Below are 26,625 nucleotides of genomic sequence, written 5' to 3' on the forward strand. Positions count from 1 at the left end.
CAATAGAATCCATTGATTATTTGTAATGGTTTCATTCCAGAAGGTCATAGTTCAGTTACAGTTTTGTGTAAGGGTCCATTTGGTTCCATGTGTATTGTGTTACACTCAGAGTTACAGACCTGTAAGGTTATATTATAATAAGGTCTAAAATAATAATAATAAGGTATTAAAATAATGAGTCTACATGTATTCCAAGTTCCAACATATTCCAAAAACATAATTTCATGCATTACAATACATAAATGTAGGAAGTTTAAGACGCTTAGGCTAAAACGAACACAAGATAACGTTTGAGAAGAAAGAAGGAAATGAAAATAGCAGATCTACAAGCCACTCAGTAGGCGTTCCCGCATAACTTCTGGGTATGATGATGATGTCATTCGCATACCCTCTATTCTGGGGGGAACCTTCAGCCAAAAATAGCAGATCTACAAGCTGTAGGACGACTATGTTTGGCAACATTTGGTGTAGACAGAAAATAAGTACAGAGACAACTCAGGTCCAGTTTAGTAAGTCTAGAGGGTTTAAGAGGATAAATAACAATCTGTATTATAGTGTGTATATGAATTAATTTTAACACACTGTATTCTACTATATGTTTATATGAATGTATTTTAACAAGCTGTATTCTATGTTTATATGAGCTGTTTGAACTGATTTTGAAGGATGTGTCATTGATTGATTCCATCAATTGGTTAAATAATGGACATGTCTTTTAGTTTACAAATAAGGAACAAAGTGTGTCTCCTATCAGTTCAATAACGGACATGTATTTTAGTTTACAAATAACAAAGTGTGTCTTATTGTTGTTTCCAAACAAGGGACGATTCCTTATTCCTTATTCAGTTGGCGACCCAATATATGGCTATTTACGTACACAATAAATTACCAGAATGATCCAAAAGTACAAATGAAACAAAGTATTTCATTGCTTACGGTAATGAAAGTAGTCCATTAGGCCATTGGTTCCCAACCTTTTTATACTGAAGTACCACCTCAGAAAATATTTGTCTCTCCAAGTCCCACCATAATAACTGATGTTAGATGTTAGGGTAATTAATGGGAATTGACCCATGAGTAAAAACTAAATGAAGGTGGATTTCATTGCTTACAGGAATGAAAGAATTCCATTAGTTTATGCCAGGTGAGTCCAGTGCAACGCGCCTCAGAAATCAACGGGAAGTGTTGGAGAAATAGAATCAATATCCGGTCAGTGCGTTCAGTGTCTGTTTCTCGCTTCAAATGTTTTCAGAAACATTCTTGAGAGAAATGTTTAGCTGTAAAAAAAATGTTTGTTTATACATGAAATAATAACGTGTGTTCCGATTGGATCCAACGTAGTTCTTATTGTGGACATGTTGTCACACTATGAATATTAATACACAGGAACAACGACAGACTGTCAACAAATAGCGGTGCACAATTATGAAATTATGACCGATATCCGATTATTTGCAGAGTCATATCTGCCGATACCGATTGTGACCGATTCCGATATCATACAGAGGACCACAATGGAAACAAGCCTATAGGCCCTATAGGTGCTTGGCCCAAAGCCTGTTAATAAAGTATTAAAGCAATCAATAAATAGCCTAGATACTCTTTTCCAAGTGTCTGTTTTCACAACTGAATGACTGAATGAGATAAGTACACAAATTAAATGTAGAAAAATGTAAAGTTTATTTTTTACTTAAGATTTGACATCATATTTGATGTGGCTTTTGTTCTAGACTAGAGGTACTAGACACTTTGGATTTATATTGAACTCATTGATGGTTTTTTACATTTTTCATTTAAAACCGATTAAATAATCTGTATTATTTTGAGACTGTTCCGATACCAATATGGCATTTTTATGGCCGATTCCGATTTATGCTACCGATTAATCGTGCATCCCTATCAACAATAAATTTATTAAACAATTATGACTTCTACACATGATCATACAATAACATGTGAAGAATGAGAATATCAAATGAATGAATGAATGAATGAATGAATGAATGAATGAAATATTTATTTTCGTGTCATGCCACTTTGGCCCATCCCATATGGGATTATGACACATTTCACAAAGTACATTGAATACAACTGACAGTCCTTCCTGTTCATACATATTTGTACATTATTCGAACAAAAAAAGAAAACAAAACGAAAATAAAATAAAATAAACATAACGAGGCCATTTTACATGTAAATGGCCCTCCTCCTCATTGACCAGGCCTTTAGTCAACCATTTCTCATGATTCTGAAATCATTGCAAACATTTGTTGTACATGTTTGTTTGTTACTAGACACCTTTACAAACACATTGAAATCATTGCAAGCATTTGTTTTAGTCAACTTTCTTGTACCGCGCTCTGACTTATGGTGCGTCACCGGCTTAAATCAACATCATAAAAAGTAGAGAGGTCGCACACACCAAGAAATAAATTCAAGCAGGTTTATTTCTCTATTTCATCGGGACAAACGTTTGGGCTAACAGCCTTCTTCAGTGTGAGGAGTTGTGGGAGTCAAGTCTCTTTTGAAGGAGTGGTGATGTTGTGCAGGTGCACACCATCACCAATCATCACCTCACAGTCACACCCAAGGTGTGATTACAGACTGGATAGATAAAAGCTATCAGTATCTATTAACAATGTCAATACATTTGCCCAATATATAGAAATATCAAATATACAAATATACAAATATTATAAAAAGATTGAACACTAATGAAAGTGGCTGAGGACATCGGGTATTACTGCCGTTCATAAATCAGTTACAATCATTAGAGGAAAACGATTACTGTTTGTTTGGGACCTCCTTGGACTCCCATTCGTTTGTCCAAGCTGATTGGACGGTGAAGTCAGCTGGTGGAGGGTTGGTCTAGATGGAAGTGGAGCAGTGGGGGGGTGTAGATGTCTGCATGGTAGATGAATGAAGACAGGGACTGTGTTCCTCCACCTCACAGCTGCCTTTGATACCGTCTGGCACAAACACCTCACAGTGAAACTCACAAAGACCTCACAGGGAAACTCACAAAGACCTCACAGGGAAACTCACAAAGACCTCACAGTGAAACTCACAAAGACCTCACAGGGAAACTCACAAAGACCTCACAGGGAAACTCACAAAGACCTCACAGTGAAACTCACAAACACCTCACAGTGAAACTCACAAATACCTCACAGTGAAACTCACAAAGACCTCACAGTGGAACTCACAAAGACCTCACAGTGAAACTCACAAAGACCTCACAGTGAAACTCACAAAGACCTCACAGTGAAACTTACAAAGACCTCACAGTGAAACTCACAAAGGACGCTCCCTGCTTGGACAACGGCAATAATTCAAACTCTGCCGACCAACCGGAGGTTCAGAGTTCACCTAGGTCAGAACACAGGCACACGGAGAACACAGATAAATGGAGTCCAGCAGGGCTCAGTTCTAGAGATCCAACCCTGTTCAACCTCTACACAAAACAACCTACCATCCACCAACTCCTGCAAATGTATCTATGCAGATTACATCTGTCTGGCATTCCAAACCACCAGACCTTGACCGACTGGAACAGGTGCTCACCAAAGACCTTTACAAAACTGGACCAGTTCTGCAAAACCTGGCGCCTAAAACCAAGCCAAACAAAAACAGTTTCCAGCGTATTCCATCTCCACAATGCTAAAGCTGCCAGAGAACTGAACATCCATCTGAGTGGACTCAAGCTAAAGCTGCCTCTAATCCAACCCACCTCGTTGTGACCCTCGACAGAACCCTGTCCTTCAAAGAACAACTAACTGGAGGCTGCTCTGCTGCAGCCTCCAAACTGAGCTCTGCTGCAGCCTCCACACTGAGCTCTGCTGCAGCCTCCACACTGAGCTCTGCTGCAGCCTCCACACTGAGCTCTGCTGCAGCCTCCACACTGAGCTCTGCTGCAGCCTCCATACTGAGCTCTGCTGCAGCCTCCACACTGAGCACCAGCAGTTACTCAGAGGATGCTTCAGAAAGTCAAAGACTCTCCCCGTCTACCAGGTCAAAGGTCAAAGACTCTCCCATATACCAGGTCAAAGGTCAAAGAATCTCCCCGTCTACCAGGTCAAAGGTCAAAGACTCCCATATACCAGGTCAAAGGTCAAATAATCTCCCCGTATACCAGGTCAAAGGTCAAAGAATCTCCCCGTCTACCAACCCATGCAGACATCTAGTCTAATGTAAGATCTAAAGCTCCCTGTGGTGATGACTCATTTATACCATAGAGTTTGACATTAATATGGATTTGACCACGGACCCCCATTTGAACATATTTGTACCAGGGACCCCCATTTGAACATATTTGTACCAGGGACCCCCATTTGAACATATGTGTACCAGGGACCCCCATTTCAACATATTTGTACCAGGGACCCCCATTTGAACATATCTGTATGTGTGTGTGTGTGTGTATATATATATATATATATATATATATATATATATATATAGGGTTAACGTGTTTAACCCATTTTGACCTGAGATCCGATTCTAAAAATGTCTTCTACATCCTGACAGTTTTCAGAGAAAGCTATGTTTCTATGTCAGTCGTTCTCAAAAATAGCAGACCTACAAGCTCGTAGCGCGCCACTCGGTGGCGCACTATGAGCTTGTAGATCTGCTATTTTTCAATAGCTAAAGCATAACATAATCTAACACCAAAAGGGGTTCCCTCCCAATTTTTTTTACAGCAAATGTAGATTTTATTTTAGTCATAGTCTTTGGAATGAAGCTTCATTTAGTTTTAGTCATATTTTAGTCATCTGAAAAGTTTTAGTGTTAGTCTAGTTTTAGTCGACTAAATATAAGATGTTAGTTGACAAAGTCTACAGTTAATTTAGTTGACTAAAATGTATTTTGGTGGGCCTTGGTGGCGTCGTAATGGCTGAGTTTACATGCTGAAAATAGCAGATCTACAAGCTCACAACGTGTCGCAATGCGACGCGTTGTGGGCTCTGAAAATAGCAGATCTACAAGCTCACAACGTGTCGCAATGCGACGCGTTGTGGGCTTGTAGATCTGCTATTTTCAGCAACCAAGCATAACATGACTTGTCTTTTAGTTCTACTGGATCTCTTCTCCACCTTAACATTTTAGTCTAGTTTGTATTTGTTGATGAAATTGTCAGTATATTTAGTCTTAGTTTTAGTCATCAAAGCTTAGTTTTTATTTTGTTATTTAGTCTTCCTCAGTGAAAAAAGGTAGTCGGCGAACATTTTCCGTCAGTTTTAGTCGACGAAATCAACACTAAATGGTTCTCAAAGTGTGGTCCAGGGTCCTCCGGGGGTCCTTGAGGGGGTTCCAGGGGGTCCTAGAAGCTAAATGATCAAATATTAACCATATATTACTTTGCTATTTGAAAATAGCAGATCTACAAGCTCACAATGCATTGGGTCAAAGGTCAAATACATGGGGGGAGTTGACATGACAATGTCCAGGAGCTGTAATGTGTGATGTCACTAGTGATGCTTATTACATCATCACGATGATGTCACCGTGATGTCATGAGTCACTCATGCCCAAATATGGAGTCCATGATGTCAGACTCGGCTATAGTGTCAAAGTACCCCGTGGCGACGGTGGTAACCATGACAACCTGCACTCACTCAAACATGTTGAGTAACCATGGCGACCTGATGATGTCACCCTCACATAGAGCCTCTATCTCTGCTCACACAGACACACTGAGGAGGAGGAGTCCCATAACCAGAACCCGGCATAGAGAGATTGAGTGGGCGTGGTCTGGAAGGTGTACAGGTGTCTCAGTGAGTCAGAGCACACTGTGTAGAAGGACAGAGTCCCAGCGGGACGGTCCACATACACTGATACTCTGTTGGAGCCTTTAGAGGCAAAGACAGGGAGGTCAGTCTGCTGTCCGTTGTGTCTGACAGAGTAACTGGTACCATCAACACCATTACAGGACAGACTCCAGGACTTGTCATTCCATCCAAGCCAACAGTCAACACCACTTCCTTTCCTGCTGATTGTTCCGTCAGCCACTCCTATATTAACCCCTCCACTGCACTCTACCTCCCAGGAACAACGTCCAGTCACACTCTGTGTACTCAGAACCTGATACCAGTGACTAAACCTGTCAGGGTGATCAGGAGGATCCTGACCCCTTGACCTCCATGTGACCTTCCTGTTGTCCTCAGACAGAGAGAGGTTTCTGTGTGCTGTGTTTGTGTCCAGTGTGAGACGCTGGAAATCTGATGAGAAAACAACACAAGGAACATTAAATACATCATTCACTGACTGACACACACGCACAAATGCACATGCACGGTCGCACCCATGCGCACACACACATGCACGGTCGCACACACACACACGCGCGGTCGCACACATACACGCGCACGGTGACACACACACACACCCGCGCGCAGTCACACACACACACACGCGCGCGGTCACACACACGCGCGGTCACACACTCGCGCGGTCACACACACACACAAGCGCGGTCACACATGCGCAGTCACACACACACGCGCGCAGACACACACACACGCGCGCAGTCACACACACACGCGCGCAGTCACACACACACGCGTGCAGTTACACACACACACACGCGCGCAGTCACACACACACACGCGCACAGTCACACACACACACACACACATGCACGGTCAAACACACATGCACGGTCACACACACACACACACATGCGCGGTCACACACACACGCTTGCGCGCAGTCACACACACACACACACGCGCAGTTGCACACACACACACACACGCAGACAGACACACACACGCGCGCAGTCACACACACACACGCGCGCAGTCACACACACACACGTGCAGTTACACACACACACGCGCGCAGTCACACACACACACGCGCACAGTCACACACACACACACACACACATGCACGGTCACACACACACACACACACGCGCGCAGTCACACACACACACGTGCACAGTCACACACACGCGCACAGTCACACATGCACGGTCACACACACATGCACGGTCACACACACACACACACACATGCGCGGTCACACACACACGCGCGCACAGTCGCGGTCACACACACATGCGCGGTCACACACACACTCACAGTCACACACACACATACACGCACGGTCAAGGTCACACTCACACGCGGTCACACACACAGTCGCGGTCACACACACACATACACGCACGGTCACACACACGCGCAGTCACACACACACACACACGCGCGCGCGCAGTCACGGACACCCACACGCGCGCGCGCGTGGACACACACACACACAAGCGCGGACACACACACGTGCGCGCGTGGACACACACACACAATTGCGGACACACACACACACACATGCGCGGACACACACACACACACACACACACATACATGCACGGTCACACACACATGCGCGGTCACACACACAAGCGCGGACACACACACACATGCACGGACACACACACATACATGCGTGGTCACACGCGCATTCACACACACACACACGCACGCAGTCACACTCACACGCGGTCACACACACCCGCGCGCAGTTACACACACACATGTGCGCAGGCACACACACACACAAGTGCGCAGTCACACGCACACATACACATGCGCAGTCACACACACGTGCGCGGTCACACACACACGCGCGCGGCCACACACACACACGCGCGGTCACACACACACACGCGCGGTCACACACACACACGCGCGGTCACACACACGCGCGCAGTCACACACACACACACACGGTCACACACATGCGCGGTCACACACACTCGCGCGGTCACACACACACACGCGCACAGTCACACACATGCGCGCAGTCACACACACACACAAGTGCGCAGTCACACACACGCTCGCGTGGTCACACACACGCGCGCGCGGTCACACACACACGCGCGCGGTCACACACACACACACGCGCGCGGTCACACACACACACGCGCTGTCACACACATGCGCAGTCACACACACACGCGCGCGGTCACACACACACACGCGCTGTCACACACACGCGCAGTCACACACACACACGCGCGGTCACACACACACATGCGCGGTCACACACACACATGCGCGGACACACACACACACAGACATGCGCGGACACACACACGCGCGCGCGGACACACACACGCGCGCGCGTGGACACACACACACACACAAGCGCGGACACACACACACACACACACACACACACACACACACACACACACACACACACACACACACACACACACACACACACACAGTTGGGTGAAGGGTTAGAGTCCAACCACCAGGGGGCAGAATGTCTAAAAGTCTCCACACAGTGTGATTTTATTTGAACTGGAGACCCCCCAAAATAATCATTTGAACTGCATGGGGACCAGTGTTGTTTTCGTCGACTAAAACTATGACGAAAAATGTTTGTCGACTGCCTTTTTCCACTGATGAAAACTAAATGGAAACAAAATGAAAACTAAGCTATGATGACTAAAACTAAGACTAAATATACTGACAATTTGATCAACAAATAAAAACTAGACTAAAATGTTAGGAAGGGACTAGTGGACAAGAGATCCAGTAGAAGTAATTTTAAACTTGGTTGCATGCTGAAAATAGCAGATCTACAAGCTCACAAGCTTGTGAGCTTGTAGATCTGCTAGTTTTAGCAAGTGTAAAAACAGTCATTACGACGGCATCAAGGCCCGCCAAAATACATTTTAGTCGACTAAATCAACTGTAGATTTAATATCCTATGATATTAGTCGACTAAAACTATACTAACACTAAGACATTCCAGGTGACTAAAATGTGACTAAAACTAAATGCAACTATTCAAGAGACTATGACTAAAACTAAAATCTAAATTTGCTGCCAAAAACAACACTGCTGGGGACCCCCCAAAATAATCATATTTTAACTGGGGACCCCCCAAAATTATAATAAATGAAGTGGGGACCCCCCAAAATTATAATAAATGAAGTGGGGACCCCCCAAAATTATAATAAATGAAGTGGGGACCCCCCAAAATTATAATAAATGAAGTGGGGACCCCCCAAACTTATAATAAATTAAGTGGGGACCCCCCACACTGACAAGCACATGGAATTGTAGGCGTTACATTTAGTTTGAGGCATTGTGAGCTTGTAGATCTGCTATTTTCACAATATTTTCCACTTTCTTACACCTTATTTGACATTTTTGGCCAATTTGGCCACAACCATCTGGGGATCCCCACAACCATCTGGGGATCCCCACAACCATCTGGGGACCTCCACAATCATCTGGGGACCCCCCACAACCATCTGGGGACCCCCACAATCATCTGGGGACCCCCACAACCATCTGGGGACCTCCACAATCATCTGGGGACCCCCCACAATCATCTGGGGACCCCCCACAACCATCTGGGGACCCCCACAATCATCTTGGGACCCCCCACAATCATCTGGGGACCTCCACAATCATCTGGGGACCCCCCCACAACCATCTGTGGACCTCCACAATCATCTGGGGACCCCCCACAATCATCTGGGGACCCCCCACAACCATCTGGGGACCCCCACAATCATCTGGGGACCCCTACAACCATCTGGGGACCCCCAGGGGGTTCATGGGGGGAGGAGGTGCCTAGTTCATGTATGCAGTGATAGGTCAGGCTAGAGGGGGTTAAAGCAATGGGCGAAGGTGGTTGGTGAAGAGGAGAGCCCGAAGAAAAAGGAAGTGACACAATGACAGTGGGCAGAGAGAGACTAGCCTAGACAGAGACAGACAGAGAGACTCTTTGTTATTTTATAATTATAAAGGAAGTGACACACTGACAGTGGGCAGAGAGAGACTAGCCTAGACAGAGACAGACAGAGAGACTCTTTAGCCAAATTCCAATACCCAAAATCTCGGCCACTCGCTCACTCCCACTCGGTCACTCGGGGTCATTCCAGCTTGCCCCGGAAATGGTTAACGTTCCAATTGTTAATGTGCTCCATCGAGGAGGCGAGTGGAGTCGAGTGGAGGAGCCGAGTGGGCTCTCCGAGAGCGCATAGAGCGAGTGTACATCAGGTGCAGGCTCGGTGGGGTATGTTGTCTCCTCGCGCCGGATTTCCGCATCACGTGTACATGTTTTTTTCTTTCTCCAGTGACATAAGTCCGCCTCCTCCACATGTGGCACACTGCTTGAAACCCGATACTATGCACCCCCCCCACCCCCATCCACCAGCACTGAATTAATAGAGCTTCTGAATGATAAAGTAGCCTATCTATAGCCTACATATGTGAAAGTGAAAGGACCACAACAAGCCACTGGCTTTATTGCGTTGTGTGATATAAGCATAATGAAAGTAGGTATATAAATATAGGCTATATTGTGCGCGACTCAAAAGCTATAGTTTTTTTCTCTCTGTGCATGCCTGAATGCGCAGACTGCTATGAATGACGGTGACAAAAATGTATTTAGCCTATTTATGTGGACTCAACTGAATATGTAAGTCAGAAAGACTACTTAATTCCTGTTATAGTGTCCGTTATATGCAAAGACCGTCGGAGGAGGGACTGTCGGAGGAGGGGGTGGGGGGGGGGGGGTTGATTTATAAGCACAAAATGATGAATTGTCTATTCTGTAGACTGTACTGGATTCGGAGTTCCAGTGATCCAGCTGTGTGACACTGTATTGTTCCACCACTTTTGCTTTGGCAATGTAAACGTATGTTTTCCATGCCAATAAAGCCCTTTGAATTGAATTGAATTGATACACGTCAAGTGACGTCATAAGTGATCGCGGAATGTGCCGTCGCTTTGAAATGACATTCCGATTCTAGAGGCAAATCCACTCCACCACTCTGTCCTCGCATCGAATCCTCTCCTCCTCGCTGGGGGCGGAGCTAAGGAGCGAGTGGAGGACGCGAGGGGAGTGAGCGAGTGTGAAAGTTGCGGTATTGGAATTTGGCTTTTGTTATTTTATAATTATAAAGGAAGTGACACACTGACAGTAGGCAAAGAGAGACTAGCATAGACAGAGACAGACAGAGGCCCAATCCCAATCGCCTCCCTCAAGCCCTGAGCCCTGAACCCTCATTGACTTTAATGACGTCAGCTGTAAGTGCTTGAGGGTGAGAGGCTGCAAGGGCTCCAAATTGTTGTGAAGGAAATGGGACAGCACTTTGAAGATGTGCCATTCATGACAATTTGCATCACTTTATAAAACAAACTGTCCTTATTCACAGCAAGTGCTTTAACCCACTCAGGGCGGGAACCCCTTTTGGTGTTTTAAGCATTATGTTATACTTTAGTTATTGAAAAATAGCAGATCTAAAAGTTCGGCACTCAGTGCCGCGCTACGAGCTTGTAGATCTGCTATTTTATAAAAAACGTGATAATGTGGCGCTAATCTTTGAATATATATATATATTCTTTCAGAGCAAATGTTTTTAACTCATATCTTTGCTTCTGAGGGGTCCCTGGAACAACATATTTTCAGATGGGGTCGGCGGCCAATTACATACATTTTTGAGTGTCCTTGATGTAAAAATGTTTGAGAACGACTGACATTAAAATATGGGGTTTTCAGAAAACTGTTTAAATTTAGAAGGCATTTGTAGAATCGTCCTCAGGTCTAATCCTACTATAAATGCGCCACATCTCTGTGTGCGTGCGTGTGTGCGTGTGTGTGTGTACGGTTGTAATGCACGTAACTCGAGAACCGTTTGCCCCACCGACTTCAAATTCGACACACACGTTCCACACCCCCGCAGGGAGTGCAGTGCCCGGTATCGAGTCGGTCGGACCCACGGTTCTCCAAAACCACCACAAAAGGCTCTGGTCAGGCTCTGCCAGTGGGCCCAATGAGGCCAAGTACCCTCACCTGTGCAATTTCCAGCCTCTGCCTCAGCCAATTGATTGCCATGTCTATCATGTCTATTTTAGTATTTATTATTTATTAGTTTTATAAAAACACTTTCCTGTGTGATAGGGGTTGTAATATCCATAGATAATAATATTCATAATATGCATTATAAATTGCATTTCCACATTATTTTACTTTGCTCAATGGTCATTTCTATCATGTTTCCCTTATTATTATTGTTATTAAATATATCCTATCCTTCCATTCCGTCTCCTTTTGAGAACAGTGAGAAAGCACTATTGTTTGTTGACATTCTAACCGCGATACATAACTTTGCATACTTAAATGATTGACGTTCAGAGGATCCCCCTCATTCCCCTGGTAAGGCTATGAACTGTGGGTAATTTCTTTGCCAAAGTCAGCCTATGGCCCAATCCCAATCCGCTCCCTTGCTGACTCAATGAGCCCTCACTGACTTAGGTGCGCGTTCATGTGAAGTCTGTGAGGGCTTGAGGGATGTCCCATTTGAAATCGTTAAGTCAGTGAGGGCTCAGCCCCGCCCCTTTATGCACCCTTCGCAGTTCATAGCGTTACCAGGGGAATGAGGGGGATCGTCCGAACGTCAATCATTTAAGTATGAAAATTAGTTATGTATCGTGGTTAGAATGTCAACAAACAATAGTGCTTTCTCACTGTTCTCAAAGGGAAACGGAATGGAAGAATAGGATATATATATATATATATATATATATATATATATATATATATATATATAATAACAATAATATTAAGGGAAACATGATGAGAAATATAATGAATATTATTATATATGAATATTACAACCCCTATCACACAGGAAAGTGTATTTATGAAACTAATAATAAAACGATCAGCTTAAATACTAAAATAGACATGATAGACATGTATAAATAGGCCAAGCATGTAGGCACTGGCTGTGAATAAGGACAGTTTTTATAAAGTGATGCAAAGTGTCATGAATGGCGGACTCATCTTCAAAGTGCTGTCCCATTCATTTCACAACAATTTGGAGCCCTTGCAGCCTCACTGACTTACCGATTTCAAATGGGACATCAAGCCCTCGTGGACTTCACATGGACGCGCAGCTAAGTCAGTGAGGGCTCATTGAGTCAGCAAGGGAGCAGATTGGGATTGGGCCAGAGAGACTCTTTGTTATTTTCAGCACCCTCCCAACCCAGTTTTAGCCTGTATTAAAACCTCCCAACCCAGTTTTAGCCTGTATTAAAACCTCCCAACCCAGTTTTAGCCTGTATTAAAACCTCCCAACCCAGTTTTAGCCTGTATTAAAACCTCCCAACCCAGTTTTAGCCTGTATTAAAACCTCCCAACCCAGTTTTAGCCTGTATTAAAACCTCCCAACCCAGTTTTAGCCAGTTTTAGCCTGTATTAAAACCTCCCAACCCAGTTTTAGCCTGTATTAAAACCTCCCAACCCAATTTTAGCCTGTATTAAAACCTCCCAACCCAGTTTTAGCCTGTATTAAAACCTCCCAACCCAGTTTTAGCCTGTATTAAAACCTCCCAACCCAGTTATAGCCTGTATTAAAAGGGCAATAAAACCCAGTTCTCTGGTTAAAACGTCAATCCTGTTTCCTCCCTTTATTTTCTAAGTTAGTGAGACAGCTTGAGGGACCGTAAACGCTACAGTACTTTACTTGAGTATTTCCAATATCCAACACTTTTATTTCTATACTCCACTACATCTCAGATTCCACATTTTTACTTTTACTCGATTACATTTAGTTACTAGTTATTTGTAGATTTGGATTATTATTACAAAACATACATTTCCCACTTAAGCCCATATACATTTTGGCCATTTGAAAATAGCAGATCTACAAGCTCACAATGCGTCGCATCACGGTGCATATTAGTGAATGAGGCCCATTGTTTCTGTCAAAAGATTTATATACATTTGAAAACTTGAAATGGGACATTCTGCATAAAGAGTACTTTCTACTTTTGGTACTTTAAGTACATATTGATACCAATACTTTTGTACTTTTACTCAAGTACATTTTGTATTCCAGACTTGTACTTGTAACAGAGTATTTCTATATTGCAGTACAAGTTGTCAACGTGGTGCGACTCGACGCGTTGTAATCTCAGATCTGTAGTTTTTATGAGCCGTGCCTCCTCTCCATTACGCAGCTGTATGTGTACGTGTCTGTCTCTATGTGTACGTGTTTGTCTCTATGTGTACGTGTCTGTCTCTATGTGTACGTGTCTGTCTCTATGTGTACGTGTTTGTCTCTATGTGTACGTGTCTGTCTCTATGTGTACGTGTCTGTCTCTATGTGTACGTGTCTGTCTCTCTGTGTACGTGTCTGTCTCTATGTGTACGTGTCTGTCTCTATGTGTACGTGTCTGTCTCTCTGTGTACGTGTTTGTCTCTAAGTGTACGTGTCTGTCTCTCTGTGTACGTGTCTGTCTCTCTGTGTACGTGTCTGTCTCTATGTGTACGTGTTTGTCTCTATGTGTACGTGTCTGTCTCTATGTGTACGTGTTTGTCTCTATGTGTACGTGTCTGTCTCTCTGTGTACGTGTCTGTCTCTATGTGTACGTGTCTGTCTGTCTCTCTGTCCGAGCACGGAAAGCTGCAACAAGGTAACTCTGTCATTTACCAAAAATAATCAAAGTACAGCATAGAGCACAGTACACTACAATACAGTACATAGCAGTAACTATACCAATAAATGTATAGTTGCACCGCCCAGTTCACACAAGTGTGATTTTTATTTCCAGTTGTCTTGTATGTTGTTAAATGGAGCGTAGAACAATGCAATGATCAACACGGATATCACTTGTGACTTTCTAACAAAAACGAGACACACCTGTGATCTGCACACATCACGGCTCTGCACCACCTTTCATGCATCGCACGTCAGAATTGAACTTATGCCAAATAGACGAAATACATGTTATTTACGACCAGGTTAGTGAATGGGGCCCATTGTTTCTGTCAAACCACATGACCTTATCTTGATGGTGTTAAGGACCAGGCCAAGAGCACAGAGTAGAGAGCATAAGAGTTTTCAGGACCTCAACCAAGTATACAACAGTGTATAAAATGTTAATGTGTGATGTTGACACAGACAGACAGATACTCACGTTTTGTAATGAGTTGACTCAGTTGAGGGTTAGTAAGCCAATCTTCTCCTCCATGTTTCACTCTGTAGGAAGTAGAACAACAATGCATCATGGCCACGTTTACATGAGGACTTTTAACCCCCTTTAATTCCGAATAAAAGAAGAAGCAGTGATGATGATCCCCCTGGTCTGTGAGTGTTCAAAGATCCAACCGTCCCGAGTTGATCATGATCACTCTGATAATTTTCAAAGATGTTTGATATAGGCTAGCCTTATCGGGGCCTCACAGAAAGACAGTGGAGGAGAGAGGATGCAATGCCGTCAGCACACACACACACACACACACACACACACACACACACACACACACACACACACACACACACACACACACACACACACACACACACACACACACACACACACACACACACACACACACACACACACACACACACACACACACACACACACACACACACACACACACGCTATACGTCCATCCTATCCCCTTCAACTTTTATAGGCTATATCCTAACTTTTCCAATAAGTTGCAACCAAAACGTCATGAAACATAACGGCTTTGCAGTTTAATTGCATTGATGAGCAGCTGCAGTATTAAACACCCAATTTATTCTCTGGTAGCCTACAGTACTTTGGCCGGAATATATGCCATGCCATGATGATGCGGCGATGGTGTATTGTGCAGATAAGCTTATGCTTTATGCGATGTACAAGACCACAGATGGGACACGTTGTCAGCCTGTAGATCAGCTCTTACTTTCACAATGTACGTGCATTGTGCAAAGACGAAGCACAAATAAATCCAATAGCCTTGTGAGGCGTGCAGCGAAAAATGCTGTGTTCAACAGTCTCTCTCTCTCTCTCTCTCTCTCTCTCTCTCTCTCTCTCTCTCTCTCTCTGGTCCAGTGCTTACAGCGAAAGAGAGAAGCACTGGACCAGGGCTACGTCGATATATATCGCATGACGACACCGTCCATGTAAACACTCATTCGGAATGACCATTTCCCATGGAAACTCGCAGCAAAAAACATTACTTCCGAAGTATTTTATTCTGAAGTATTTATTCAGAATGATCAGCCTGCATGTAACTGCGGCCAATGTCTAACACAACGTCTCCACTAGCTGACACTACAGTGTTTCACTCTGTAGGAAGTAGAACAACAAAGCATCAATGTCTAACTGTCTAACACAACGTCTCCACTAGCTGACACTACAGTGTTTCACTCTGTAGGAAGTAGAACAACAATGCATCAATGTCTAACTGTCTAACACAACGTCTCCACTAGCTGACACTACAGTGTTTCACTCTGTAGGAAGTAGAACAACAAAGCATCAATGTCTAACTGTCTAACACAACGTCTCCACTAGCTGACACTACAGTGTTTCACTCTGTAGGAAGTAGAACAACAATGCATCAATGTCTAACTGTCTAACACAACGTCTCCACTAGCTGACACTACAGTGTTTCACTCTGTAGGAAGTAGAACAACAAAGCATCAATGTCTAACTGTCTAACACAACGTCTCCACTAACGGACACTACAGTGTTTCTCCTATCATTATCTTGGCCCTGCAGCTCATCCAGACATACTCACTGCTGCCCAGTTTGGATCTCATCACCTCCTCAGACTCCACCTTAACCCCTATAGCACTCCACTCTCCTTTTATACCTTATTGATGCAACTTTACTATGCACATATATTGGATATCCTTGCTGTCGTGAGGAAATGTCCTAACTTAATTTTTGAGGTTTTTGATTGATTTTTTTAGTAGTAGTAAAAAACGCTTCTGACAAAGCAACTAACTCCACCGCCTCTCTCCTTCTCAAACTGTCTGCTAAAGCAACTAACTCCACCGCCTCTCTCCTTCTCAAACTGTCTGCTAAAGCAACTAACTCCACCGCCTCTCTCCTTCTCAAACTGTCTGCTAAAGCAACTAACTCCACCGCCTCTCTCCTTCTCAAACTGTCTGCTAAAGCAACTAACTCCACCACCTCTCTCCTTCTCAAACTGTCTGCTAAAGCAACTAACTCCACCGCCTCTCTCCTTCTCAAACTGTCTGCTAAAGCAACTAACTCCACCGCCTCTCTCCTTCTCAAACTGTCTGCTAAAGCAACCAACTCCACCGCCTCTCTCCTTCTCAAACTGTCTGCTAAAGCAACTAACTCCACCGCCTCTCTCCTTCTCAAACTGTCTGCTAAAGCAACTAACTCCACCGCCTCTCTCCTTCTCAAACTGTCTGCTAAAGCAACTAACTTCACCATCTCTCCCTCTCTCTCTCATGCAGGTAATTGACAATATACATGTATAAAGTCACAATACCAAATTTGAGGCAGTATTCTTTGTTTTCAAAATATAAGGTTTTCTTAATTCCCTAAAAAATATCTTTCATTTTCTGAAAAATGAACATTTTGGAGTTGGTTTCTTCCCGACAGCAACACTATGTCTTTGTACATCAACCGCAAATGTACAGAATGTTATTTAGATGTTAATTGTTTAGACAGATGTTCATTGTTGACCTGCTATCCTATAGTTTATTTGAGGCACTGCATTGTTCTCTCTGCATGCTTTGTGACGTCGTGTCAGAGTGAATTAGGGTTTAATATTTTCCCGGATTTGGCTCATTTTAATTCCCGGGAATTTGCGGACCTTTTCCCGGGCTCCCGCGGGAATTCCCGTCAGAAAAAAAAGAAAAGAAGTGCCCACCAAAATGCATTTATATGTATAGATACTTCATATGTTCAATAGAATAGTGATATTTTTTGGTTTAAAACGTTTTATTTGAACGAAATATGAACATATAGCCTACAATAAAAGTATTACATTAAAATATTAATAATGTTATAGGCCTACTACGCTATTCAGAAAAAGGGACACAGGAGTTTGCACTAATGTGACTGTCGAAGCACGGGGAAAAAACGACCTCACGTCTTTCACATAGATACCTTAGCCATGGTCTTTCACCCTTTGAGCATGCAGCCATGCAGTGGGTCCCCTTCTCCGCTGCAGAGAATGTGATCATCCCGCTTTGTACTTTATGAAAAGTCCGATTGGGTGTTAAATTAGCCAGCACGTCCAGTGCACAGCACACTGATTATTAGAGAGAGAGAGCGAGAGCGAGAGAGATAGAGAGAGGGAGAGAGAGAGAGAGAGAGAAAGACGCTGCGTGCTGGTGGTTATTATAAAACAAATTGTAGCCTACTCATCTTTGTTTGTGTTCCGTTTCACGTTATTGCTGCACACATGCAGGCAAAAGCAAAAAGGGGTTTAGAAGTGACAATGTCCATCACAGGGACAGGAAACTCCTCGCTCAGTCGCTCCGTCCGTAATACACACAATTCTCACAGAGTGACTGATTAGGCTAATGATTGACAGGTGCAGCAGCTTTGGGAGCGTACCTGAAGATGTCTGTCAGACATTCATATTTTGCTAAAGTGTATATAAACTCTGTAGGCCTATCTGATTAATTGCGGGAGGATGCAGGATTCGCGGGGTCCCACTGATTTCATCTTGACCGGCCGGCGGCCGTGCCTGCCCGCCCGCAGGTAGGCTATTTAAATACCGCCCGCGCCGCAAACATTTACATTGGGTCCCGCTGGCTCCAGTTCCCGTTGCAGGCTTGCAGCCCTCGAGTGTAATCCATAATTCCATATAAATATCATCTAACATGTTTGAAAATGATGGGAGGGTTCAGATTGAACATTTGATCACTCATAGATAAGGGGAAAGAACGCGCACTGTGTGAAAACTCCAATAGTGTAATTTCCCTACAAGAAAAAAAAAAAAACTCCGGGACAACGGGTCCCGAAGAAATTTCCGGGCGGGAAATTGCGTGCCCTATAACCGGGAGGACCGAAATCCCGGGATCCCGGCATTAAACCCTAGAGTGAATACACTGTAAAGGGAAACACTGCACTGTCCAACATGGACACAGCCCCAAGTCTACTCACTTGCAGTTCTCCAGGACTGAATCATTCACCACGTTGAGGCTCAGGTCCAACTCTCTTAGGGAGGGATTAGAGCTTACAGCTGAGGCCAGAGCTTCACAGCATCTCTCTGACAGGCCGCAGTGAGCCAGTCTGAAACACCAGATGAAAACATACATAGATTAATTAATTAATTAATTAATAAATAACACATTTATAATATGCATTATTCCTGGATTTAGAACCTGCTTACAGCCATCTATTAAAGGACTTTCTTGTCCCTCACCTGTATGCTTTAGTAACTATAAAGTTTAGTTCCATTAAAACAAACCCTGACCCCCAAAATAATAATATTTGAACTGGGGACCCTGACAAGCACATGGAATTGTAACCATTACATGAATGTGAAAAATATTAACAAACTACAAGCTCACAACACCTCACAGTGAGCTTGCAGATCGGCTATATTCACGATGTTTGCTTCTTTCTTCCAGCATATTAGTATTATTATTATAATATTATTAAGAAGCTTGATAACTGTGGCGTAGCTACAATGGGTCGCAATACCAAAATAGACGATCTACAAGCTCCTCAACGCGTTGTGAGAAATTCCGTCATATGATGAATTAGCCGATACACTGGCCTTAAAGTGATATTACACTTTGAAACATGGTTGGGGTCATTTTAACGTCTACTCAGGCACATAGGCTTGTGTTATCATGATTTATTTTTCATCCTTTATTCACCCAGGGTAGTAGCTGAGCACAAGTGCTCATTTTCAGCAACGCCCTGCACACATAGAGACACACAGACAGACACACACATTAAAACCTGGGAGCTGACCAGTACAACCACAGTCTTATACTGTGGGCCACTAAGCAGCTCCACTGGAGCAGGTGGGGGTGCAGTGCCTTGCTCAAGGGCACTTCAGCGGTGTTGGGTGAGTGATGACCAATCACTTCCTGACCCAGATTTTTCCTGCCCGTCTGTGGAATCGAACCGGCAACCTTTCGGCAACAAGGGCGCTCCTCTAAACCTTAGGCCACCGCTGCCCCAAGCTTATTAATATCAATATCAAGCTTATTAATACATTCTCACCACAGCATTCATATATCAAGTGATCAAAATAAATATGGTAAATGTATCTTACTTTAGAACTTCCAGTCTACAGTGTGGGCTCTTCAGTGAAGCACAGAGCAGCTCCACTAGTCCTGAGTCCTGCAGGTCATTTTCACTGAGGTCCAATTCTCTCAAATGGGAAGGATTAGAGCTGAGAGCTGAAGCCACAACTTCAACGTCTGTCTTTCTGAGGTTACAGCCAACAAGTCTGTAAATGCAGATTAAATAAGAGATTATAAAACAAATTATACCTAGTTCACGGCCATGGAAGTTAACTGAAAACAAATCGATGTAGTTATCTAGATATGAAGAGTATTTAGAGGAGCAGAGTGTGGAATAGACCAGGGGTTCTCAACCTGGGGGTCACGACCCCTCAGGGGGTTGCAAAATTAATTTGGGGGGTCCCCAAATTATAAAAAAAAACTTTTTTTCTTTTGCAACTAAATAGCTGGACAATGGAAATTTAGAGTTTACATACACAGTGCATGCATACACTTTCCTTAATGATTATATCTGGGTTTCAGTATTTATTTATGATGTATTTTCTCTATTATTAAGGTTATTGTAGCGGTCAATTTGTATTGTTGGTGGAGAGGGGGGCGGGGCGGGGGTCGCGACATGGCCAAAGCATTTCCGGGGCTCCCCAGACAAAAACGTTGAGAACCCCTGGAATAGACAACACCACACACAGCACAGAATAACAGAGGAAGAAAACAATGTAGATATCAAAGCAGTAGAAGGTGTGAAATGAAGACTGAACGTTAGTTCGATTTCCCCCAATATTGTCAAAAAAATGTCATAACCTACAGTATGCTCTCAGATGTTTTCTTTTTTAGTGGCCAAGAACATCTAAGTAACAGGTTGAAACCAGTGTTTAAATCACTTATGAAGTTACTGTATACTGTGCCATGTTTTCACAATGTCAATCTTACGGAAGCAGTACCGTTCATGCAGACCAGTGTTGATTTAGTCGACTAAAACTAAGACGGAAAATGCTCGTCGACTACCTTTTTCCACTGACGAAAACGAAATGTAAACTAAATAAAAACTATAAGCTATGATGACTAAAACTAAGACTAAATATACTGACAATTCCGTCAACAAATAAAAACTAGACTAAAATGTTAGGAAGGGACTAATTCATTTGAAGTCATTTTACAATTAGTTGCATGCTGAAAATAGCCGGCGCGTTGTGAGCTTGTAGATCTGCTATTTTCAGCAAGTGTAAAATCAGTCATTACGACGACATCAAGGCCCGCCAAAATACATTTCGTTCATCAACTGTAGATTTAGTCGACTAAAATCTTAAATTGTCTTAAAGTAAGCCCCTTACTAGAGGCTTAGTAACTACTAGTTAGTTTGTAACTAGTGGCTTACTAAATTGTGTTGCACCACGACTGTTTAAGGCATAACGTAACTAGTAGTGCCTAGACTGTTCCTAAAATAATGTGTAGTCGCAAAAAATGACGTCATAGCTCCCGGATCCAATGAAAACGAACGGTTTCTACACTAGGAAGTAAACGTTATCTTGTCAATGTATGTATTTATCAGATGTTGATGTTTTTTTATTATCAGATATTGTTTACTGCAAAGATTGTTTGATATATATTCAGGTATGATAGTACATGCATCGTATTTAAATATCTGTACAGTATATTGATTATTAAATGATCTATACATTTGTAAATTATTGTTGACATCCATATGAATATATTTTACTGACTAAATGTTCTTTAAATGTATATCAATTAACAGTTCATTTGGAACAAACGGAATCTGGCAAATATGTCAACATCATCATAAATATCAAGCGGGTGTAGTCGGTCTCGCAAAACGCGTTGGCGAGGACGGGGTCTTTCGTTATATTGAATTAATGCGTCGATGAAATCAACCCGGTCAGCCATGATAACAAAGTTAGTAGACTGCTCCTAGGACTTAGTGCTGCCACATGGTTTGCGTAAATATTTAGTTGTTACTTAGAGATACGTTATAACTAATTTGTGTGGTGCAACAGCTTACATTTTAGTAATGCATAAGTCTTGACGTAAAGGCCATTTACGCAATTACTAGGCTACGTTTGAACTTAGTGCGAGGTGGTGCAACCTCCTACTGGTGACTAAAATGTGACTAAAACTAAATTATTCAAGAGACTATGACTAAAACTAAAATATCCGCTAAAAAATAGAGCCTGCTCTCAGATAGATGATGTGCGGAAAAACATAAATGCATTTTCAAAATCTGTTTACATTGAGGCGGACGGGAGGCAGACTTTTCACTTCCGGTTAATTTCCGGTATTATCTGTTGCCTAGCAACCTAGCATCATTCATACGTTGGTGAAGAGCGCCATCTATCATAAATCACTGAAAGGATCATAGGACACAGTATTGCGTGCATGGCAGTCAATCCATGTGTTAACTACTAACCGAGCCTTTATGCAGTTCCTCACAGCTGGGACCAGTCTCCTTCGCCCCTCCTCTGATGTGTTGTATTTGTCCAGGTCCAACTCTTCCAGAACCTCCTCTGACATCTGCAGCATGACGGCCAGAGCTGAACACTGGGTCTCAGACAGTCTCTCTGTTCTGTTCTCTGACTTCAGGAACTGTTGGATCTCCTGATGTAGTGAGTGGTCGTTCATCTCCAACAGACAGTGGAAGATGTTGATACATCTGTCAGGAGAGACATCATCACGAGTTAACATCTCCTTCAGGTTCTGGATGGCTTTCTGGATCTCCTCTGGACTGTTCTCTGTCTGACCCAGCAGGCCTCCTAACAGACTCTGGTTGGACTCCAGTGAGAGGCCATGAAGGAAGCGGACAAAGAGGTCCAGGTGGCCATTTTTACTCTTCAGGGATTTTTCCATAGCAGCTTTCAGGAAGTCGGAGAGGGAGATACTGTAGTATTTATCTCCCAGGAATGTCTTCAGTACCTCCATGTTCTTCTGTGTGAAACAGTGGAACAGGTAGACTGCAGCCAGAAACTCCTGGATGCTCAGATGAACAAAGCTGTAGACGGTTTTCTGGAACAGCACACTCTCTCTTTTGAAGATCTGCGTGCACACTCCTGAGTACAGCGAGGCGTCTTTCACATCAAGACCACACTCTTCCAGGTCTTCTTGGTAGAACATGATGCTACTTTTCTTCAGGTGTTGAAATGCCAGCTTGCCCAGATTCAGAAGAACATCCCTGTCAGTCTTTGTGAGCTGCTGTTGAGTCCCCTTTTCTTTTTCTTTCTTTTTCACATCATGAGTCTCATCATACTTCTGCTTCTTCCTGTTTGTCAGAACCAACAGGAATTGGCAGCACATCTCAGTCAGGGTCTTGGGCAGCTGTCCTATCGTGGTGTGTGTCCTCAACATGTCCAGCAGAACGGTAGCAATGATCCAACAGAAGAGTGGGATGTAACACATGATGTGGAGGCTCCTCGATGTCTTCAAGTGTGAGAGGACTCTGTCGGCCAGCTTCTCTTCACTGAATCTCTTCCTGAAGTACTTCTCCTTCTGGGGGTCTGTGAACCCTCGCACTTCTGTCACCATGTCAACACATGCAGGAGGGATCTGATTGGCTGCTGCTGGTCTGGTGGTTATCCAGAGGAGGGCTGAGGGGAGCAGATTCCTCTTGATGAGGTTTGTCAACAGATAATCCACCGATGATGTCACCGATGATTTCATTGTTGTCGAAGTGCAATGGAAACCTGCTTTCATCGAGGCCATCAAAGATGAAGCAAACTTTCCAGGCAGCGAGCTGCTCTGCTGTGACCTTCTTTAATGTTGGGTGGAAATCATGGATCAGTTTGAGAAGGCTGTACTGCTTATCTCTGACCAAGTTCAGCTCCCGGAATGAAAAGGGAACCAGGAGATCTATATCTTGATTCTCCAAACCTCTTGCCCAGTCCAGAGCAAACTTGCGCACAGAGAATGTTTTTCCAATGCCAGCGATGCCTTCGGTCAGAACACTTGTGCTGGGTGTCTCTCTGCCAGGGAGGAGGATCTTAAAGATTTTACAGCAGTTGATTGGTTCGTCATGGAAGGTCTTCATGTTGGAAGCTGTCTCAAGCTGTATCACCTCATGTTGGCGATTAACCCCTTCACTCTCTCCTGCTGAGATGTAGAGCTCTGAGTAGGTGCCGGTGAGGGAGGTTCCAGACTCTTCCATCATGTCGTCTTTCACTTCATCAAGACTGTTCAAACTGACCTTATAATCCTTCAAATCATCCTGCAGACTGACATCTGAAATGAGAAGAACCTTTATGTTTTAAACATTCACGTTCATTTATAACTTTTTATCTTTACGGGACAATTTGTTAAGAAAAACAGACAAACGTAACGACACAATATCAGTTGATTAGTTTATAGTTGTTTAGCTTCATTATTTGTACTTGGATATAATTGCTACAGACAATAGTTTGAACATCCAATTTATTAACATATTTTACCTTGTCCAGGCGTGGTTTGACTTGGTGTCTTCAGTCCAGGTGTGGTTTGACTGGGTGTCTTCAGTTCCGGTGTGATTTGACTGTTTGTCTTCAGTCCAGGGTTCTGCTCAGTCACAACACACCTCTCTCTGTGGACACACATACATATTTAGATCCACATTGGAGCCACCTGGTAGATCCCCAAATCCATGATTGATTGATTGATTGATTGATTGATTGATTGATTGATTGATTGATTGATACATTTTCATCTTGGGTTGGATATGTGGCTCATAAAAGTATTATACCAAGTATCACTCGCATGACTGTAGTAAGGCCAGTCAAGCTGACTTCAGGTCAAAAATACCTTTATTTCCTGCAATGTCATTGGCTACTGTCTCCCCTTGGAGCTCCAGACGAGTTTACACCTTCTCCCCCCAGCGGGGTAGAGCCATTGTCTTTTGAATTGAACAATGGGCTGTCTGGAGGTGTGAAGTTCACTCCCATGGGAGAGAAAGGGTGACAGGGGTCAGTTTGACCCAAAACGAACAGGCAGAGATGAGTATGCCTAAATTCATGTTTACAAAAGGTTTAAGATGAAAAAAAGAGATTTGAATCGAATATTTAGGAAAAGTCATGGAAGGGGAACCTTCTGAGAGCTTAATCGAGGGCAAAGATAATCAAAATCTCAAAATGGATCAGAAAGACCTCACAGACAGGGGTGTATTTACTGTAGGCAAAGGCAGGCAGCAGCCTTACTTTGCTACGTTTCTGCCTCCCCTCCAACAACCGGTTATTTAAATGATATGGCATATAGGCCGCCGTCTAGCCGCTGCAAGGCCGACAGACAGTGTATCAGACAGAATAATTCACATGTATTCTCTCTGACACGTCCTGCGTGTCTGGAGGGGTTTGAGTCTTTTCACACTCTGGTGTGAAACGTGTCTGCCAGGGGCCTGCATGGCATCCCCACGACATATAAACACCACACACACACACGTCCCGACCTCATTCTTCATTTGATTCTTCATTTGATTCAGAGACATAGCAATAGCACTGGAGAAAGAAAATAGTTTGTCCAGAGCAAACTTATTTTGGACGCGAGGACGCCTAAACCTGTAGGGTAGGGTAGGCTACCACTGCTTACAGCGGCTGACCGGCAGCAATCACACCAGCCCCGTTCACCACCACCACCACCACCCGCGCTGGGGGAGAACCAGAGGTCCGTCACTGTTGCTGCTTTTGCATCCATTGGACTGTCGGTCTCTACAGAGACAATCGGGATTCTATCAGCTATCGAGGAGCTACCAACACAGCTAACAACATTCCTAGCTACTGAAATCAATGGGAAATTACTCGCATAACAGCAGCTGGTATTTTGGCTTCAATAAAGCAAAAAAACAACAAAAAAACTGTTTTGACACTGACATTTGAAAGAGAACCAATAGGCAGACAGATTATGACGCTATGCTATTATATGATGCTTTTTCCCCTTTTTCTCTCATGGAGCTCCATTATATCTGACTGGTGCAGTGCTTGTGGCTACAGCTACAAGCAGTGGAAAGTTATTTGTTTTACTACTTCAGTTCACAGTTCAATTTAAAAATGAAATCGTTCAGTTCATAGTTAATCATTCAAGATTTTGAACTAAAGTTCATGGTTCGAAAAAATGAACTATTATAGTTATTTTTCGTTTTTTTATTATTATTATTTCCACAGTCCATAGGAATAAAGTCTGCTATTGGGAATGAACTCCAAAACTTTTGGATTAATAAAGTGACAACTTTTACAATATCTCCATTACCATTATCCAAATTAATTCCTTATCGTTTTTTTACATTTTGGAAATTATAGCTCTTTTGCAATGTGAAATGCCACCAAATTCTTAATCCTTTTCCTTGTCTTTATAGGTCAACTTGTGAAAGCTGCATGCTTTTATTGTGAAGGCAAAAGTTTCTGAATGTTCACAGTTCTCACAGCCTGCATATCTCTGTGTGCTGAAAATAGCTGATCTACAAGCTCGCTTGTAGATCAGTGGTGCACCTTGGGAGGGAGATGTCTTTTGTTGGCCGTTCGGGGCGATATTGACACATACCTCCTCGACACAAAAATACCAAGCTATTGGAAGCTATTTTTCATTTAGTTTAACCGTAGAACACTAAACATTGGAAGCTTTATAGTGTTGTGTATATTGTGTAGGAGGATTCA

General features: G+C 43.4%; 1 pseudogene across 1 annotated transcript; it reads right to left on the bottom strand.

Annotated features, from left to right (window-relative positions):
• Window positions 1–4,473: 4,473 nt before the first annotated feature.
• On the bottom strand, window positions 4,474–25,669 carry LOC306938118 (protein NLRC3-like; annotated as a pseudogene). The gene is made up of 8 exons (XR_013792569.1): window positions 25,575–25,669; window positions 24,439–24,566; window positions 22,431–24,232; window positions 20,038–20,214; window positions 18,912–19,040; window positions 14,961–15,022; window positions 4,995–6,218; window positions 4,474–4,907 (listed from the first exon to the last, which is right to left on the bottom strand). The product of XR_013792569.1 is annotated as a protein NLRC3-like (transcript).
• Window positions 25,670–26,625: the final 956 nt, after the last annotated feature.

The sequence above is a fragment of the Electrona antarctica genome (genome assembly GCF_951216825.1).
Source record: "Electrona antarctica genome assembly, chromosome: 15".
In the NCBI taxonomy this organism is placed as follows: Eukaryota; Metazoa; Chordata; class Actinopteri; order Myctophiformes; family Myctophidae; genus Electrona; species Electrona antarctica.